This window comes from Alligator sinensis, unplaced genomic scaffold, assembly GCF_000455745.1.
Source record: "Alligator sinensis unplaced genomic scaffold, ASM45574v1 scaffold607_1, whole genome shotgun sequence".
NCBI lineage: Eukaryota > Metazoa > Chordata > Crocodylia > Alligatoridae > Alligator > Alligator sinensis.
Window position 1 is genome coordinate 69292 of NW_005841935.1, and position 6763 is coordinate 76054.

Here is a 6763-nt window from a genome sequence, read left to right on the forward strand (position 1 = left end):
AGTAGAAACACACAGCATGTGCAAGACTGCAGTTACATAAATGTTTCTGGGGACCTGAACACTTGAAAGGCTTAAAAGGAGAAATGCAACCTCTACTTGAGAGCTCCAAAGGAACAGAAACCTAAACAGGTTGAGGAGAAGTAGGATGGGATCAAAGTGGAATGAGACAACAGGCAAGCCTAGAGAGGCTTAATATGCATTACACACTGTTCAATATTTGGGGGTTTTCAGCTAAAAATCACCATATTGTAAAGTTTAATGAAATATAAAAAACTGTTAGGATCACACATGCATCAGAAGCAGGAATAATCAAGTTACTTGAAAAAAAAAAAAAACTTGAAAAAAATACCACATTTTTGTTCAAAATGCAAACATACCTTAGTGTATAGTGGTGTTAATGCATAAACTCCTCAAATATGCAACTATAGGCACTATAAAGCATCTCTCTCTGAAACTTTGCAAACAGTCAAAATTCTGATATCCTGCACTCCAAATAAGTAGAGTGTATGTGTGTGTATGTTAGATTTATTTTATTTAAATAAATAAAATGTACACACATACTCCTCACACTTACGACACAACTGGTTCCTGAAACCTGTCTTAAGTTGAAACTTTGTAACTCGGCACCGATTTTCCCATAGGAAACAATGTTATAAATGGGGGGTTGGTTCCTGAACCAAGGCCCGATACCCTATTTTCACCAAAAATAACCTAGAATTTTGTACTCAAATCAATTACAGATGAGTACTATAGCTACATTAATTTATATTGGAAATGGCAATCATACTGTTTTGGAAGGACTTCTTTGAGGTGACTTTGCTGGACTTTTTGAAGGGCTCTTGGCTGGAGTCTTCTCAGGAGCCTTAGCTGCAGGTTTTTTCTGGAGTCTCTTTAAGAAAGCAGACAAGTGTCCAAGGAAGTTCAGACAGATGTTCTCCAGGGAGATGGGCAACACAACGAACTTGTTCGCTGGTGTGGCGTCACATCGGATCAAGCATTGTAAAGTCGAAACTGACATCAGAAAGTTGAAGCAGGGTGTCAATTTATAAACCTTCTAAGTGTGAAATGTTGCAACCCAAAACACTGCAAGTCAAGGACTGTACGTGCATGTGTAATTGGCTACATCAGAAAATTGGCCCCATGCGACAGATAAATGTCCGTGTGCAAGCACAGCCCAGAAGCTTGGAGAGCTGTGTGCAACTGGTAAGTCCATTGTGGTGGAAAGGAAGGGGGACCAGGGGGAGAAAAATGGGCCTATAATTTGGCCAATAAATATGTATGCGTCTCAACCTCCACCTCCACTCACGCACCAGGAAGAGCCGGGGCTGCACCAGGCAGGCAGCAGCAGCACTGGGAGGAGGTCAGGAGGGGGGCTACGATGAAGTTTGGGGTAGCTGGAGCCCCTTCTTAGCCCTCTCCCAGCACTGCCCCCACCCACCGAACCTCTCCCACCGAGAAGAACCCAGTGCAGTCCCAACTCCAGCTGGCAGCTGCACCCTACCTGTCCCACCCCACAGAGATGCAGGGGGCACACGCCACCCCACCACACGCCCTTCCAGGGTGCACGCAGTAGCAGGAGCCACCCCCCCAGACAAGCCCCAGCTCCATCCTGTGTCCTGCCCCGCCTGGCAGGGCAGCACCTGCCCCCACCCCTGATGCACTCGCTCCCTCCCTCACCACAGGGACGTTGATCTGCCCCACCACGAACTTACCAGCCACATGCAGCTGTATCGAAAATCATATCAGTATCGGCCAATATGCCTCCTTAAAAATCAGCTATCGGTATCAGCCCCCAAAACCTCTAATCAGTGCACTAAGGCAGGGACATATATATACACGTCTAATAATTACCAACTATCCAGTATTTTACACCTTCCTCTGAAGCAACAAATAATGGATTGCTGTAGAGATCAAACCAATCTTAACCTTACATAGCAATTGTTCTGCTTTTAAAATATGGGAGAGAAAGAAGAATTGCCAAGGAATTATCAAGGGAAATAATTCAAGAAGGATGTCAGAAAGCTTGAGAGAGTCCAGAGGAGATCCACGCACATGATCAGAGGGCAAGCGAATAGGCCTTATGAAGAGAGGCTGAAAGCCATGGGACTCTTCAGCCTGGAAAAGTGCAGGCTCAGGGGGGACCTGGTGGCTGCTTATAAGTACATGAGGGGTGTACATCAGGACCTGGAAGGACAGCTGTTCACCAGAGTGCCCCAAGGAAAAACAAGGACCAATGGTCATAAACTCCTTGAAGACCGTTTTAGGCTGGACATAAGGAAAACATTTCTTTACTGTTTGAGCCCCCAAAACCTGAAATAGACTCCCTCCAGAAGTGGTGCAGGCACCTTATCAGGACTCATTCAAGAAGTGCTTGGCTGCTTATCTTGCCGGGATCCTTTGATCCCAGCTGACTTCCTGCCCCTGGGGCAGTGTGCTGGACTTGATGATCTTCGAGGTCTCTTCAAGCCCTAATGTCTATGAAATCTATAATAGTTATTTAGCATTTGGTACCAGTTCTCAAAAAAATTCTGATACTTGACCATAGGATTAAAGTCCATCAGACTCGCATGTTAAGGGTGTGCCGATATATCAGTTGGCTATCAGATTAGCACCGATAAGAGGAGAAATTATGTTATTGGCTATCGGCTTTTTTTGGTTGTTGTAGCAGATAATTATAGCTGTGTGCCCAGAGCAAGCATAGTCCATCTCCAACAACCTGTTGCCAGCCCAAGCGCACAGCAGACTACAAGTCACAGTGAGCAGTGGGAGAGGGAGGGGACACCAAGGAGTGGTCACAAAGGGAGAGCAAAGGGACAGTTACCTTTATGCTGCTGCTGCCACTGGCATGGCAACATCACGTGTGCAGCAGGGGCCTAAGCACCAGGGCTGCCAGAAACATTGGGCTGCACACAGGTGGAGTAAGGCAAGGGACATTTCAGGCACTGGGTGTCTTTGCAAAACTGGCTACTCCCTGGTGGCTGCAGTAGCTCAGCTGCACGTGGCCTGCCAATGCTGAGGCAATGACATGCTCTGAAACTCCAACCATGCCCAACAGTGCTGTCCATGCAAGGGTCTGCCCCACCCACACAGGATGGTAGCATGGGCTGTGCAGGGAGCAGGGCCGTGGGAAGGAACCGCAGGCAACGGGGTTGCCCACAATACACGTTGAAATAAGACTATCATTGCCTTCCTCAAAGGACAAAGTAGGCAGGAAGCGTGTGTATGTGCATATGGAAAAACAAACCAAAAAATTAAATTAAAATTATTTTATTTTATAATAAAGGTTTATGTCAGTAGTTTAAAATGCCTTGCATGATTTCTAATTGGATTGGCATTGACCAATATGGTTGTCTAATCTTTGGCTATCAGTGTCTGCCAAGGAAGTCTTTATTGGTGCACCCCTATCACATGCATATACTTTACTGAGATGTTAAAAGTTTAAACAAAGCCTGGATAAGAGCATTTTATATAGTCATTTTTAACCGAACTTGAAGATTTGGCTGAAAATTTGAAAGTTCTGTATACTTGGACTTTGGAGGAAGGAAAAACTTTCAAACAATGACCAAACAAAAAGCTATGGAGGAGTTCCTTGATCATTTTACCTATAGTGAGTGCCATTTTGGTTGACTCTCCATAAAAATAAAAAAAGGCCTCACAAATCCAAGAATGATTTCAAGCCCATATCTTTTCCTAGGTTTAACATTTGAATATTTTAGTCAACAGGAACCATCTTTCAGACCTGCACAAAAGAAGTCTTTGATGAGCTTTACATAAATCAATGCAACATGAGCCTTTCATAAGCTTCCTCTAGCTATCTGTTTTTGCAATAGCCTGTACAATATACACAAGATGCTGCTCTCAATTTTCACCTGCTACCCCAACATACTGCTCTTACAGAGATGTATTGAAACAGTTATAGAAACAGACATTGCATAGTTAAATAACGATCTTTGACACTTAAATCTGGGGTCTTGAAAAGTTGCAGATCAGGTTCTAGACTATTTGAATGCAATCAAGTATCTGGGCACTGCAAATTTGGGTAAAATCCAACATATTTACTCAAATACTATATTTGCTGCCCTCCCCTCCATGTTGGTAAGGAAGAATGAAAAAACAAATCCCAAAAAAAAATTACCACAGCAAGGGTTCAGCATAGCCAAATGAGGGCCCTAGGTGGAAGGAAGGAGTCCTCCCTTCAGCATCACTAAGGCTGCATGCACACATTCAAATTAGCTGGAAAGTTTTTCTACCATTCAGGAGAACTTATCTTTTCAAGCATCTCTGGGTATTTCAATCATGAGCCTCCGAATTGCAGAGGGTTGCAGTACTGCCACTACACAAACAGGGGGGGCCTTGTGCACATATCTCACAGAAATCATAGACATATAAGGCTGGAACGGACTGCCAGAGGTCATCTACTCCAGTGCCCTACCTGAGGCAGGACCATCCCAACACCCTGGAGGAGACCAGGGGGCAGGGGGTCAACACAGAGCAAAGCATCCCTGGATGCTGGAAAACTAAGCTTTGGCTTCTCTCAGAAGAAAACATGTACAGACGTTCACTCACACAGGAGAAACTGTTCTGGAAGCATTTTAGCCTTGATTGTTCCTGAGTAATTTTTTCTTCTGGCAGCAGTCACTTTTGCTTTGGGGTAAAAAAATCCTGAACCCCATGTACTCTCTCAGGAGGAATAATATCTGCGTATGGCCTTAATCTCAAACTATACCTTCAGAACTACAATTTTACTGCTCAGCAGGTATAACAGGGTTACTTATAACCAACTGTGACCCTGAAGGGTGCGCTCTGTCCCTTCCCCCTAAACCAGGAGTGGGCAAAATGTGGCCCGGGGGGGCGGATGTGGCCTGCCAGGCCATTCTATCCGGCCCACGCGGCCCCTAAAAAAAATTTAGAAAATTAATATTTGTCTGCCCCTGGCTGCTTATCATGCAGCCCTCGATGGCTTGCCAAAACTCAGTAAGCGACCCTCTGCCCAAAATAATTGCCTGCCCCTGCCCTAAACTATGCTGCTTTCACAGCCCAAGGCAGCCATTAGAGAAATCTATTACATGTTTCAATTCTAGTGCAGAAGATTGCCTTCCCACCAATAACACACACCTTAATTCTGGAAGGCTGATTTTTGAGTAAACTGTGGATTTGGTATGTGAGTAAATATAGTATACATAGAAGTTGGAACCCAAGATTGCACATTGTTCATAAACAGAGCCTTATTTTTAAACCCCAAACTATCTCTAAATCAAAATCAGGCAGGGGAAAGAAAACAGCAAAGAAAACATTAAAAAAGGACAAATAATTTTTAAACTTAGAATCATAGAAAATTAGAGGTAGGAGGGACCTCAGGAGGGCATCTAGTCCAACCCCCTGCTCAAAGCAGGACCATCCCCAACTAGATCATCCCAGACAAGACTTTGTCTAACTGGGTCTTAAAAACCTCCAAAGATGGAGATTCCAGTCTCTCTGAGCAACCTATTCCAGCGTTTTACTACCTTTGTTGTGAGACAGTTGTTTTTTGGTTTGTTTTTTTTTTAAATCACACCTCAGTCTTCTCTTCTCCAAACTAAATAAGCTCAGTTTCCTCAGCCTCTCCTCATAAATCATGTGCCCCAGCTCCCTAACTATTTTTGTTGCCTTCTGCTGGATTATCTCCAATCTGCCCACATCCTTTCTGTAATGGGGGTGGGGGGGAGGAGGAGAAGAGACGACTGGACTAAGTACACCAGTTGTGGCCTCACCAGAGCCAAATAAAGGGGAAGAATCACTTCCCTCCATCTGCTGGCAACGCTCCTGCTTATGCAGCCCAGTATGCTGTTAGCCTTCTTGGCAACAAGAGCACACCTTTTGTCATATTCAGCATACCATTTGCTGCAGGGGCAGGCAATTATTTCAGGTGGAGGGCCACCTACCAAGTTTCAGCAAGTTGTTGAGGGCTGCATAGGTAGCCCTGCCCCTTGACAGATGCCCCACCTCCTGGTCACCATCTTGGGACCAATGTCTCAGGGCCAGCACAGTGGGGCCCAGAGCGGGACGCAAGCTGGCAGGGGTCTGTGGAGCCAGGTTGGGCTGCACCAGCAGGGAGAGGGGGGAGCTGGCCCGGCTCCTTTGCCGGCTGGGACCCTGTACTCCTGCCGCCCTGTTCTTGGCCCTGCCGGCGCTGACCCCAGGACACTGGTGTGGGCCCCATGCACCCGCTCACTCCCAGTGCTCCCCAGCGCCACGATACAGGCCGAGGGCAGCGCACAGCCAACCCCCTGCTCCCCGGCAGGGAAGTAACTGGTGCTGAGTGAGGGGAAAAGCGGCTCCACCCCCACCCTGTGGCCGGCACTCCCTGCTGCAGCTGCTCACAGCCCGCACAGGGATGCCCTGAGCAGGCACAGGCAGCCCCACGCAGGCTACAAGTGGCTGCAGTGCAGGGCACCAGACACGGGGTAGGGGAGGGGCTGCTTTTCCCCACTTGCTGCGCCAGGTACTGTTTGCCACTACTGCCTCTGTGCTGTCCAGCATGTGAGCTCCAGGCAGGCAGCAGCAGCAAACACTGCCCGGTGCAGCAAGTCGGGGGGGGGGGGGGGGCGGCGCGCACACAGTTGCTGCCACCGCAGCACAGCCCCAACAGGCGAGTCCAGAGCTGGTGCAGGGCCCAAGCTGGCTGTGGGGGTGGGTTACAAGCTTGTGCTGAGCGCAGGGGAAAAGCGGCCCCTCCCCCTGCCCTGTGGCCGGTGCCCCCGGCTGCCGCCCCCCCCAGGCCGCT

At 47.5% G+C, this 6763-nt stretch overlaps 1 protein-coding gene across 1 annotated transcript in view; it reads right to left on the minus strand.

Annotated features, from left to right (window-relative positions):
- PCGF3 (polycomb group ring finger 3) overlaps window positions 1–6763 on the minus strand; it is a gene marked incomplete at its 3' end in the record, with an annotated part of 97757 nt that overhangs the window by 64279 nt on the left and 26715 nt on the right. The gene's annotated exons all lie outside the window — the stretch shown is intronic.